Below are 14,813 nucleotides of genomic sequence, written 5' to 3' on the forward strand. Positions count from 1 at the left end.
TGAAACATCTTATTTTAGAACGCACAGTGTCCCAGAATATATATTAAAATTCACAATTGAGCTGTTCAGAGCAAAAGTGGTGTAAGTCAAAATTGGGTAACGAGGTTTAAAGTAAAAATTCTGTAAAATGCAGCGCAAAGTAGCAATTAATATGTCCTTCTTGCTATCCACTGACTACTAATAGTTTAAATAAATTGAACAGTAATTGCTACTTTACGCTGTATTTTACAGAATGTTTACTTTAACCTTCATTACCCATTTCTGAATTACACCACTTCTGATCTGAATGGCTCAATTGTAACTAGTTTGTAAAGTAATCATATAATTTAATTTGTCATCTAGGTAGTTTAAGTAGTAGGCCTATTTAAGTTCGATAATCTTCTGGCCTATGCATATTTTTTCTGTTTAGATCTTGTCTTAGGCATATCTTTAACTTATTATTATTATTATTATTATTATTATTATTATTATTATTATTATTATTATTATAAAGAACTGTTATTTTTGTATAATTATACACTCTTCGCCACTAACATTTTCAACATACCTTATACATCCTGCAGGGCTACATACACATTAACTGCACTCGGTCACTAAAATTTACTGAACTGTCTCTGTAGGTCACTGCACTTACTATTACGCACTGTTTTTTCATTATAAGTCATTCACTTTCACTATAAATCTAACAAATAGTAAGCATATTATATTATCGTCAATTAGTAAAGTCTTTAAATCTATTAAAATATTAGTGGTTATTGGTAAAGCCTTTACTAAGTCTGCAAGTAAAGCATACCAGTCTCAGAGGAAAGAGAACTTTCCAATTCAGGTCTGTGGTTTTCTTCCCTCAATTTATGTGAATGATCGTTCCCTAGGCCTGATGCACAAGGGGGATAGTTCATAGGAGTCAAGTGCTTGAAGTAGTTCGACATTCCTTCGTGTGACGTGATCAGGACAGTAAAGTTGTGACTTGGCGGTCAAGCAGATGTAGCATATATATATTTGGTAAGACTGATATGTTCCTTAAATATAGGGGAAACCCGGGCAAAGCGGATAAGCTAAGAATAAACAATGCCACAGGCTATATTTTGGTGTTCCAGAAATAAAAACTTCATGACTTTGGTTGTGACACATGTTGTCCACATATCTACAAAACAACAATTAGTTTCTCGTACCTACGGAGAGTGATATGACTTATTTAATTTCTATTCACTGATAATAAAGTTAAATCAACACATAAATACGATGTTAATGAGTGTAATTGATTTATTGAATATTTCGTCAATCTCCGAAGATGCCGACATCACAGAGGTGGTTGATTCTGAGTGAGCATTAACTGTTTCTTCAGCCACTGAAGAAGCTGACACCGCAGAATTTGTTAAATCTGAGCCAGCTGTCGTTTCGCTGATATCTGTCTCAAGTGGGCGATCTATAAGTTCATCTGGAGCAAACTCTTCATCAACAAACACATTATGGTTGTATGGCCATATAGCAGAACCACTGATTGGAAGATTTTATTTCTTCAAGTGCTTTCTTCATGTCTTCTTCCGACCATTTGGCTTACTCCGTCTTCCTCTTGAAAAATTAAACCATCTGAAAACACTTTACGACCTTTTCAAGTAAAAATTAAGATAAGTGTTGCTGATTTATAATATAATTAGTGTGGCTTAATGCCTCCACTGTGTAAAATGATTTAACACGCTTTATTACAATAGACAAATATATACAAAAATACAGCTGACACTTATATAGTGGATAAGTTATCCACTTTGCCCCTATTCACTTTGCCCGCAGATGCCACTTCGCTTTTCATTTAAGGTTGTACAAACATAAACGTCAATAATCTTCTTCGTAAGTACGGCATTTTAGAACTAATTCTATCGCCTATATATTACTATCACATAACAGAGAGTTTCTGCAGTACTGTATGTTGTACATGTGTTTCTCTTACCTTGAAGCATTTTAAGAAAACAAAGACCTTTAGGGAGGCCGAGACGTAGATGGGAGGATAATATTAAAATGGATTTGAGGGAGGTTGGGTATGATGATAGAGACTGGATTAATCTTGCACAGGATAGGGACCGCTGGCGGGCTTATGTGAGGGCGGCAATGAACCTTCGGGTTCCTTAAAAGCCATTTGTAAGTAAGTAAGTAAGTCAATTTTCTTCAAACACACGCTGACTTCTTCTCTCACTAGCTAGAATGACGACAAGTCAGTTCCAGCAGCAAAATCTGGTAGGGATTCTTCCCCAACATAGCAGAAAGCGCTACCTGTTGACGTTTCTAATAAATAGGCATTATTCTCTTTGCCCGGGTTATTCGTTTTGCCCGGGTCTCCCCTATAGGTATAAATGCTTGGTATGAAAAAAAACTAATTGATTGAAAGTACTTTGTTAAGCCATATTTATGCATATTTGACAGATTTCTGTTGTGTATAGCCTCAATACGTAGCAGCTGAGATCGTGAATGATACCCAATGGCGTCCACACCTGGTTGAGGTTTTTTCCGGGGTTTTCCCTCAACCCAATACGAGCAAATGCTGGGTAACTTTCGGTGTTGGACCCCGGACTCATTTCGCCGGCATTATCACCTTCATATCATTCAGACGCTAAATAACCTAGATGTTGATACAGTGTCGTAAAATAACCCAATAAAATAAAAAAAAAGATGCCCAATGGCGCCCCACACCATCACGCCTGGTGTTCGGCCAGTATGACGCAGAACAATGCAGTCTGGATGATACCGCTTACCAAGATATCGTCTAATGGTGGGTTTACACGTGCATGGATTCATTGGCGCCAATAGCTATTGGCGCGCAAGTAAAATCAGCTTTCACGTGTAAACCTTTACTGGCGTACAAGTTTAGACACTGCATGCAATGTTTCGGAAAGTTAGTGGCATTTTAACTTTTCAATGCGCCAGTGACGACGCATGCGCAAGCGGACATTTCTGTTGCACGTGTAAACTTGAAGTTTCTCATCGGCACGCCAGTATTGTACAGTACATAGTCCGCTGATGTCTTTGCATCAAGTTTCATAAATTTGATTTATAAGAATGAGTAAGTGGAATTCTGAGATAGTCACAAACTTTCTTTATGTATATGAAAAACACCAGTGTTTGTGGGATCTGAACTCTAAGCATTATATAAAAATATAGACATACAGAATAGAGGCTTACGAAAACATGCCAAGGACAATGAAAATTGATGGATTCGGAATTGCCGAGGTGAAAGCAAAAATAAAATTCATACGAGATGCGTACACTCCGGAGGTAAGGAAAGTAACAAGAAGCATCAAATGTGACTGTGGTTCAGATGACATCAACAAACCTAAAGTAACATGGTTTCCAGTTTTTGGTAGGTTTTTGTACCAAGTGGTGCAAATAAGAGAAAGACAGTCTTCAGAAACTTTGAGAACTTTGTATAAAAGCATTACAATCTTAATTTATAAACAATTTAAGACTGGAAATTCAAAAGGGGCTAAGTGGCATCTACTGAAAAATGAGATTTTGACGTGTGTGCGTGCTATTTAACTATTCAAATACTATACTCATTCATTTATTCGTAACTTTCTATCTAAGGGTAGGTCATTCACTGCAAACCCAGCAATCTCCAGTCTTTCCTACTTTCCGCCTTTATATTAATCTCCGCATATGATCCATACATCTTAATGATATCTATCACATGATCTCTTCTTCTGTCCCGAACTCTTCTCCCGTTCACCATTTCTTCCAGTGCATCCTTCAGTACGCAGTTTCTTCTTAGCCAGTGACAAAGCCAAATTCGTTTTCTCTTCTTCATCAGTTTCAGGATTATTCCTTCGTCAAACGCTCCATTCTTCTTCATGTACACATTTCAAATGTTTCCAGTCGTTTCTCTTCACTTCGTCTTAATGTCCATGATTCTGTCCCATATAATGCCACACTCCACACATGGCACTTCACTAGTGTCTTCCCTACTTCTGTGGCATGATGCAGGGTTGCCATACGTACGACTATTTTGACTAATTGTACGAGGTACGACCGCACTCTATGTCGTACGCAATTTTGTACGACTATTTTACTGAAGGGAAAAATAATTGGGAATTTATAATGTTGGTTTATAATTAACATAAAATTGATGGTTATTTCCTTCCTTTTAGACAAGTTTTCTTCATTAAGTATGTCTTGGATTAATGTGAAAAAACATGCTTAAAGGGGAGAAAATGCTTTGAAAATCGATCTGGTAACTATCCTTGCCATGCAAGTCATAATTTGTCATCTCGACTCTAGGTTTCATGCTAGCTCCACACTCTCGCCGAGTCAACCCGAGCCAAGGCGAGCGCGAGAGTGTGGACGTGCGCGCGCCTCGCCTTGCCATGTCTCGCCTACACTCGCGCTCGCCAAGACTCGCACTCGCCTGCAGAGTTGCCAACCGTGGCCGAATTCGGCTAAACGTAGCTTAATTTTTAGTCATGTAGCTTGTAGCAGAATGGTCGTAGCCGAATGTCAAAATGTAGCCGAATTGAGATTCAATCTAGCGACCATGTGTGAATACTCCACTTTTATATGTAAACACTTTCTTTCAACAAATTTATTTTCTCATATTAATACCCACCAGAATTTCCTCACTTCCTCATTAAAATTACGAAAACATACCGGTACAAACTTTGTGTCACAGACTGAATTCTGAACAATGTGACCCACATTTAAGGCAAGGATAGCATTGCTATTTTCAGTTTTATTTTCCTGTTATGTGAATAGCGTTTATTACCTAACTGACAATTTCTGTACTCATGAATTTGCAGACACCCGTCAGGCGGTTTATTAGGGGTCGCCTACCCACCAAAAGTAAACCAGTAACCTGACAGTTCCTCTGTTGGTGAACTTCCCGGCACACAGCAGAGTTTTTATTAGGGGTCGCCTACTCCACAAAAATAACCGTACTCCGACTTCAAATAACAATGAAACTTAAAGCCTCTTAGATTTTAAAAACTGGGTCTTCCCACGCATATCTATCCCATTGTCCACTTGTTGCGACACTTGGTGCAAAACATTGTAAACATCATAACATTGATCCTCGGTTCTATTTATTACTCAAGAATAAGGACTATCTCTAAAGTTCTAAAATATCTCCAGACATACCGCACTTTACGAAAGGTCTTCTGATGATACAGTGTTTAGGCCTACAATGTTTTGCACAAAATGTCGCAACAAATTGGCACTGAGATAGATATGAGTGGGAAGGCCGGGAACGGCCAGTTTTCAAAATGGGTGAGTCTTATGTTTCATTGTTATTTATTTCCTTTTATGGCGTCTTCCCCCGTCAGTATACTGGAAATAAGGAAAACAGTCTTACATGTGTCTGATTTCCAGTCAGTCGAGTTCTACTAAGCTAGCACATACTTAGTAAATGTAACTTTTTTGTGCAGTTTAGTGTAGTGTGTTGTGATTTCATTATGAGTTCTGACAGTGAGTGTCAATCATCCAAGAGGAATTATAATTCACGTAATAAGCTTGCTACGAACACACTGATTGGTCTCCTGTTATCATCGCATGCTAAGATCAATGACAAGTCAGTGTTATATCCTAAGGCAGGACCAAGTGACGAACAACAGGAAGAAAAAGAGGTTGATGGCTTCTTCAATGTGTGTTAGTGTTACAAAACTGTAACTGTAAATATGTACCTACAAATATCTAAACACGTGGACACTATGACTTTTTTTTGTATGTGTTAGCAGGTGTTATCAGAAGAATCAACTAGATTTCATTAGGTGAGTTAATAAATACCGGTACTTTCCCTTTTTTATATTGCTGCATGCTTTGTAGAGTGGGTTAGCAACGCTTTACCAAACCTATAGAAGTGTGTTGATGATTAGGCCTATGTATTGATTTTTCGGTTTGTAAAAAATAATAATGATCACTATGAATATTAACATTAATAACTCCATTAATAATAATAATAATAATAATAATAATAATAATAATAATAATAATAATAATAATAATTGTATTCGTAGCTCTTTCGAATTATTTTTATTAAATTAATATAACGCTCAATGAAATCATTGTTAAACGGAGCAGATTGAACAACATATACGCAAATTCTTCAAGTTTTGAGCGTAGCTTAATTTCAGTCTTTGTAGCTGAATTCCGGGATGTTTGTAGCCGACTCGCTCGTGTTCAGGTTGGCAACGCTGCTCGCCTGCGCTCCGCTCCGTGTCGGTTTTTGGTGTCCGAGTCAAAGGAAGCGAATGGTAGTCTAGCTCTGACAGCCATCGCAGTAGGACGTGTCCAGCAGCGCGTTGGGTCTGAGCAGGCAAGCAGCTAACATTGAGTGGTTGTTGTTTATTTCTGTGTGTGTTCATATACGCATAATAAGTTAACATGGCAACAAAAGTTATTCGGCAGCATACAATCAAAGCAACATTTAACAAGGATCAGCAACGTCCGAGTGCTATGGAAATTCATCAATGGATAGCAGACGAGTTAAATGTACAAGAAGACGACCTACAAACAATTCAACTTGTAAGTAAACAACATGCTGTTTATTTGAAATTTAAAACGTCTACAGTGTATGAGAATTACCTGCAACGTTACGAAGGGTCATCAACCTTAACCTTACAGAGTGGAGACAGAGTTGACGTTACGCTTTCCCCAGCGGAAGAAGAAAGTACTGTCGTAAGAGTGTTAAATATCCCCCCCGAGGTGCCCAATGAACGATTACATAACGTTTTCCAAAATTATGGGAAAGTAAAACAAATAGATAGTGAAAGATGGTCGTCGCGATATCGATTTCATGTAGATACCGGAATAAGGCTAGTTAATATAGTCATTGACAAACCGATCCCATCCACCATTGTAGTAGCTACATACGAGGCGTATGTGACGTATCCAGGCCAGGAACAATCATGCTTCATCTGTGGCGGATTATCCCATCTGCGGAATACATGTCCTAACAGAAACTTAAAAGCGAAAATCACTGTTGCCCCTAGAACTGTCTTCACTATGAGTGATTTGTTTAAAAATGCCGAATCGACGTCGAGATCAACAGTTGCACCCAGAAGTCATTCTAGTCAACAAAAGGAGAGTGAAGCTTCCGATAACCTTAATGAGAATGATGACGTCATATCACGTCCATCGGACATTATGGAGACGGAACACCAAATTGACAAACACAAGCAGTCTAGAGGGGACGGAGTTAATGGGTCAACGACTGAACAACATCGGGAACATAGTACTCGTGACCATGAAGAGGCAGAGCAAAATCCGGGGACGACACCTCTTCCGGTGAATTCTGAAACTGATTCTGCAGATGAAATTGAGGGAACCCGTGTAGATTCCGATCAACAAAAGTCAGGAGACGGCGCGCGTCTTCAATTTGAGCTGACTTCTGTGTGCGATAACAAACGTAAGACATCAAGTAACACGTCAACTGTTAAGAATGACTTACAAGGCGGTAGTACATCATCTTCATTGGAGAAGCAATCTAGTACACATATACCTACACAACTTGAAGCGGACCAGACATGGAATGAGATGATGGACGCAGACGACACCAGCCACAGGTCAACTTCTGCTACTCAACACAAGGACATAGCCGCGCAGAAGACAAGCAAAGGAGGCAACAGAGCGGGTAGGTTACACCCATATAAGCATGAAGGCAGCAAGTTGGGGTTTCCTCCTCTGCGAGTAACAGATTAATATCTTTCACTTGTTATTATATTGACATACCTAAGATAAATGCTTATTCAGTTTGACACATTTAATCATGTCTCATTTCAATCCATTCTGGTTTAAGAAAGCTCACTCCTTTGGATTATTAAACATATTTTTCCTTTCTTTAATCCCTTTCTATATTTATTTCTCGTTCATGACGGATGTCATTAATATTCTTACCTTAAATGTCAATAATATCTCCTCTCCCCGTAAAATTAAGTTATTATCACAGTGTCTTCGCAATATGGACATCCAGATTGGCTTACTGCAGGAGGTCGGGACTTCGGACCTTCACAGCATATTTGGTTATAATATAGAATCCAACATTCTAACCGATGAGAGAGGAACAGCTGTAGTGATTCAAGATCACATTCCATATACAGACGTAATTAAACTTCCCGATGGAAGGGGAATAGCACTCCGAGTAGATAATATCCATATTGTGAATGTGTATGCCCCCTCAGGCTCTCAGAAACGACGTGAACGTCAGAAGTTTTTTACGACTGATATAACACCGCTTTTAGCACGTAAAAATGAACAATTAGTATTAGGAGGAGATTTTAACTGTGTATTACACGCCTCCGACACTTCCGGAGAATATCATCCTTGCCCGGAACTCCAAAATATAATCGATGGTCTAAAACTATTGGATTCATGGAAATTACAGACACGCCGAAATTCCCTTTACACATATAAAAGTCATAATTGCGCTTCAAGGTTAGATAGAATATATATGACACAGAACCTGAAGTCCAATCTTCGAGGTACAGACATATGCCCGGTCGCTTTCTCTGATCATTGTGGTTATATAATAACCCTACGAATTCCACGTCTACCCACTCCATTTGGCAGAGGAATATGGAAGCTTAACACAAGCATATTGAAGGAAGAGGATTTCAAAGAGGATTTGGAACACAAGTGGAGAATATATCAACGCCAGAAGTCGAGGTATCCAAATATTTTAGAATGGTGGGTCAATACGAAACAAAAATTAGGAAAATGGATGAAATACTATAGCATTCTTCGACAACAGGAAATAAAAGGACAAAAAGAATATTTGTATGGATTACTGAGGGACATATATGCTTCGTCTTCAACAGAACCTCGATTAACCACTTTACTGAAAAAAGTTAAAGCAAGTATCCTCAAAATTCAACATGATCGAGATAGAGGTACACAAATACGAGCCCGGTCCAACAGTATGTCAGGGGAGTCAACTTCCATGTATGATGTCATTCGAGAGACGAAGAGGGGGAAAAGAAAATATATTAACATGATTACTACTGCTGATGGAGTAATACACACAGCACAACCATCAATACGTTCTGTTTTGTACGAGTATTACAAGAATCTATATACCGAACCAGTTGCTGCGCCAAGTATCAATATACAAGCCAGTCAGAATAACCCGCCATCAGCTACACTCACAACGCCTTTAACAACACAAAATATATTGGCAGCTATTAAAGCTAGTCCATTGAATAAGTCACCAGGAGCGGATGGAATTCCAGTCGAGTTCTACATTGCGTTTTGGAGTATAATCGAGAGGGAAATGGTAGAAATAATGAACGCCCTTATGACATCTCCTGTTATTCCCAGTGATATTTGTTTGGGAATAATGGTACTCATACCCAAGATTGCTTGCCCGAAGACAGCTCTAGACTACCGTCCCATTACTCTCCTGAACAGCGATTACAAGATATTTATGAGGTGTATGAAGACACGTTTGAGTACAATTTTTCCACATGTAATAGGACCTCATCAGCAATGTTTAGTGGCTGGCCGAAATATTCTCAATGCTACATGTGCAATTCGTGATAGCATCAGTGTCGCAAAACAAAATAAACAAAGTCATATGCTTATTTCCCTTGATTTTGACCATGCATTTGATAGAGTACGTCATAATTATCTACTACAACGAATGATGGAGTTAAACATAGACCCAGCTTTTATAGCTTGCCTACGCAATATAATGGCTGTTAGTAATTCAAAACTGTTAGTAAACGGACATCTTACACAAGCCTTCCCTGTGGAAAGATCAGTGCGGCAAGGTTGCCCTCTGTCTATGCATCTCTTTGCTCTCACTTTGGATCCTCTGTTACAGAATATTTCTTGTATTTACCCTATGAATACAGACACTATTATTCGAGCTTATGCCGATGATGTCACTATAGTTGCAGTTGATGCTACCATATTGCCAAGAATGTATCAATGTATACAACAGTATAGTCGAGAAACGGGAGCTCAATTAAATGAAAAGAAAACGAAGGCTATGTACATCGGAAAAGAAGACAAGATTCCACTTCCTAGTTGGCTCAGCATTCACTCGTCCATTAAAATCCTAGGCGTCACTTTCTTCAACGATCTTAGTCAAACAATACGATATAACTGGAATTCGGTCACTAATGCTGTTCGTCACGTCTTGTCTGCACAAAAATTTCGATTCGCTGACTTGGTGAAGAGAGCGCAATATATCAATACATATGCTTTGTCGAAAGCTTGGTATATGGCGCAAATTTTACCCATTCCAAGTCTAATTGGTAAGAAATTGCGTTCTGCTACAGGGTGGTTTTTGTGGAACCGACAGATCTTGCGAGTACCAAGAGATCAGTTAACCCTGGCAAAATCTCAAGGAGGCTTAGGAGTTTTTGACCCTTACACTAAAGCACTCAGTCTGTTCGTCTACCGGAATCTTCTTCACGTCCAAGGACAGGGAGATGACTTCTCCTTCACATTCTTCTCTAAATGGGTCTCCATAACCAAGTTAGAGAATCCACCGGATTTACGAGGTCTGCCAAGTCATGCACCACAAATACGCACTTTCAAACAGGAAATCAGTTATATACCACAAAATATCCTAAATTCTGTCACGGCCAAACATATTTATAAGTATATGAATAGAAGTTTGCCAGCTCCTAAAATTGTGTGCCGTTTTCCTGTGTATAATTGGAAACGGATCTGGAAGAATATACGAAACAGTGTTTTGACCTTTAAACAGCAAGACCTATGGTTTCGAGTGGTCAATGATATTTTTCCAACTAACAGTAAATTATACCATATCAAATTAGCCCGGACATCACTCTGCCCCTATTGTCAAGAAGAGGACAATCTTCAACATCGCTTTCTTGAGTGCCCGAGGACTAAACAATATTGGGAAACTACAATTCAGGATATTAGTGACATCGCGCATATCCCTGTGACATACATAGATTTAAACTTTATACTCAAGCCAAGTTTTTATTATAAACCCAAGACAACACAGGCAGCTATTGTGAAGCGATTAGTACTTTGTATGGAAACAATATTGGATTAAAATGTTAAAGCAATGTCCACACATTTATATGGAAATAATGTAATAAAAATATCAATTCATAAAACTGTAGTATATAGGAAAGGTTTCATTTTCTTTATCAGTGCAATAATTGTTGTTGTTTGACTGATAATATGATCACTGAATATATTTTGGGGGTATATTATTGTTATTATTGTTATGATTATTATAATTATTTCTTATTTTTAACAAGTACTTAAGATTCTTTAACTTTTTGAGACTTATTTTTTGTACTTAATTATGTGATAACTAATAACATTAAGCAGAGGAATTGAAATACTTTTGAACTGAACGTTAAAGTAATGCATATACCCTTAAAATGTCACAATGTTCTTTTTGTATGTAGGAGTATAATAATTCTATCATGTGTACAGAAATATTTGCTTTTGTTGTACTAGGAAAATCTCACTCAGATTATTCAACATTCATATGGGACCATTATTTTATTAAGTATTGTCTGTTTGAAATGTTTTGTTATTGCTATAGTTGTATATAATTTTGTGTTGCAATAAAAAAAAAAAAAAAAAAAAAAAAAAATGGTGAACCCGAGCATCACCACGTCCCAGATACAATAACAAAAAGTGTTGACCAGTGGTTCTCACTACGCGTCCCGCGGGCCGCATGCGGCTCTTAAAGTGATTTATTGCGGCTATTGAACTAATATTAGGCCTACTATTACTATTTTTACCTTTTCTTTTTAATTTCTGTAATAATGTGCAACTGGGGAAAACTTTGGTTACCCTGCATCCTTACTGCCAGTAAAGGCTTCAACAATGACGCGTATTTGTTTTCATTTTTCAGCAGTGTCATGTCTCATGTCTTATTACGTCTTGATATAATACTGGATTATAAATGTTTTTTATCTTAATAGACATAGCGTGCATTCAAATTTTTGTAACAGGTACTCAGATGATTCTCAATCAAAGATAGAGAAACTGAAAATGTTTAAAAATTCCGTAATATCTGTACAGGAAGTAATGTATTCCCTGCATAAAAATGAATTGACAACAAAAGCATCGTGCCACGTAGCAGACATTAAGCTATTTATAGATTCGGAGATTGTTAAGGAGTGTCTTCTAGCTGTATGTGACACTTTATTTTATAAATTTCCAACGTCATTCAAAACAGATTACAGGTGAAATAAAACAATAAATCAACCTGCTCGTATCGATATGAGTTGCATAATGATAGCAGAGTCCGCCCTTTAACTCCGAAATACCAGTAATATATACATATTATATAATGATGATGCTGATGATAATAATAATAATAATAGACAAAATTATACAATAATTAAAAACCCGCGCATTTTGCTGAGCTTCAGTACTGTAAAATGCATTGTGGCTCTCGGCGAGTTACTATTTTCCACTTTCGCCTATCCTTTAATTTCTAGTGAATATCATTGGTGTAGATTCTTGCATTGATTTGCTTACTTACTTACAAATGGCTTTTAGGGAATCCGGAAGTTCATTGCCGCCCTCACATAAGCCTGCCATCGGTCGCTATCCTGAGCAAGATTAATCCAGTCCCTAGCATAATATCCCACCTCCCTCAAATCCATTTTAATACTACCCTCCCATCTACATCTTGGCCTCCCCAAAGGTCTTTTCCCCTCAGGTCTTCCAAATAACACTCTATATGCATTTCTGGATTCATTATGCTACATGTCCTCCCCATCTCAAACGTCTGGATATAATGTTCCTAATTATGTCAGGTGAAGAATACAATGAGTGCAATTCTGCGTTGTTTAACTTTCTCCATTTTCCTGTAACTTCATCCCACTTAGCCCCAAATATTTTACTAAGCACCTTATTCTCGAACACCCTTAACCTCTGTTCCTCTCTCAAAGTGAGAGTCCAAGTTTCACAACCGTAGAGAACAACCGGTATTATAACTGTTTTTTTTTTTATTCTAACTTTCAGCATTTTCGGGAGCAGACTGGATGACAAAAGCTTCTCAACCAAACAATAACAGGCATTTCTCATATCTATTCTGCGTTTAATTTCCTCTCGAGTGTCATTTATATTTGTTACTGTTGCTCCAATGTACTTGAATTTTTCCACTTTTTCGAAAGATACATTTTATATGGGGGTTTCTCAACAAGCTCTTTTGTACGGTGATGGATTGATAGTCCTTCGCCGAAACCCCAAGCTGGAGAACCACCACTTATCGAATGTCCGCGACTGTCTGTTCAATATATTTCAGTTATTCTAGATGCCAATATGGCGAGCCGCACTTTGCCTAGTATCGCTTCTCTCAGTTGTGTCTTTCTTCGAAATAATTGGCGATATTTTACATATTGAATGTTCGAAATCAGTTAGCGACATACGACAGAAGTTATCAAATTCTCCTGATGGTCCACAAAAATTGCTGGTTAAACATATTTTCTATAATTTCCCTGCAACATAAATTAATATTTAATTTTAAATGGCTTTAATTATCTTGGCAAACAAATGAATAGTCATATTTTTATTAATACTTTATAAATTCCTATTAAAATATTGTGATAACATTAGAGTCGATATTATTGTGTAATAATAAAATCGTTGCCACGTTGGAAAGGTTCATGGACAAGTTACATTATATTAAGTTAGAAAAATAATGTAATATCGGCAAATTCATCTCGTCCGATTGTTGTGTATAGCTTCATCCACTATCTTTTTTTTCCGAGGCTTCCGACCAATAGTTGTAATAACTAAGAGCACACAGAGCTGATGCATCTGCAATTTCGGTAGCTTCCATCGTATACACGTCACAACTGAACGACTCGCCTCGCCTCGGCGAGAGTGTGTGTGGAGAAGTACATCGCTTGCAACAACGACGGTTTGTGCTCGCCGAGTGGCAATCGGGTCGACACGGCGAGAGTGTGGAGGTAGCATCATGTATACGGCGCAGTTATATCAAAGTAATACGAGTTTAAATTTATTAACTTCTTTGTGTGCTCGATAGAAGAAATCTTTTATCAAATACATAGTACCGGAGTAGCGTTAAGAAGACCTAACGTGCCGACATTACAGAGGTGTCGGGTTTGAGTCGACTGTAGATGAATTAATTTGATATAATTCTCAGCCGCCGTATTTATTGATACTAAAATAGACCTATCTGCCGACGCGCCGGCCAAAGATCAAATTTCTGTTGGTTCTAAATATAACAGAGTTGTTTCTAACCAAGCGTCATCGTGCACGCCTTACTGCGATGACAGTGTTGATGATGAAGTGGGTGGTGATTTGTTTCAATGCTGAATGTCACTGTGGATGTGTATTTTTAATTAGAACTAAAATGTATTGGTAGACATATATTTTACAGTATATATAGTCTACATATTTTGCGATTCTTTATCAACTGCGTAATGACATGAAGGTGATAATGTCAGCGAAATGACTCCAGCCCCGAAAGTTACCCATCATTTGCTCTTTATGGGTTGAGGCAAAACCCGTAACTAATCTCACCCAGATAACTCGTCTCATCCAAGATTTTATCTTACTACACAGCGGTAGACTAATATTAGGAAGTTTCGAAATGTACGACAGTTTTATGCTGAAGTACGACAATTTTCATAAGTTAATACGACGGTTTCGATTCCTTTATCTGGCAACCCTGGCATGATGTATCGCAGAGCAGCAATATCGCGATACGAAAATCTACCTTCACACAGACCAATCATTCGTCTCCGTTCAAACTCTTTTGTTTGTTTATACTGCGCCCTTTTAACACGACGAGGCATAGTGGCTCTTAAAAGGTTTACTGCCTGTTGACTCCAATATTCTGCTCGTCTGGCTCCACAACAACC

The sequence above is a fragment of the Periplaneta americana genome, chromosome 8, assembly GCF_040183065.1.
Source record: "Periplaneta americana isolate PAMFEO1 chromosome 8, P.americana_PAMFEO1_priV1, whole genome shotgun sequence".
NCBI classification, from domain to species: domain Eukaryota; kingdom Metazoa; phylum Arthropoda; class Insecta; order Blattodea; family Blattidae; genus Periplaneta; species Periplaneta americana.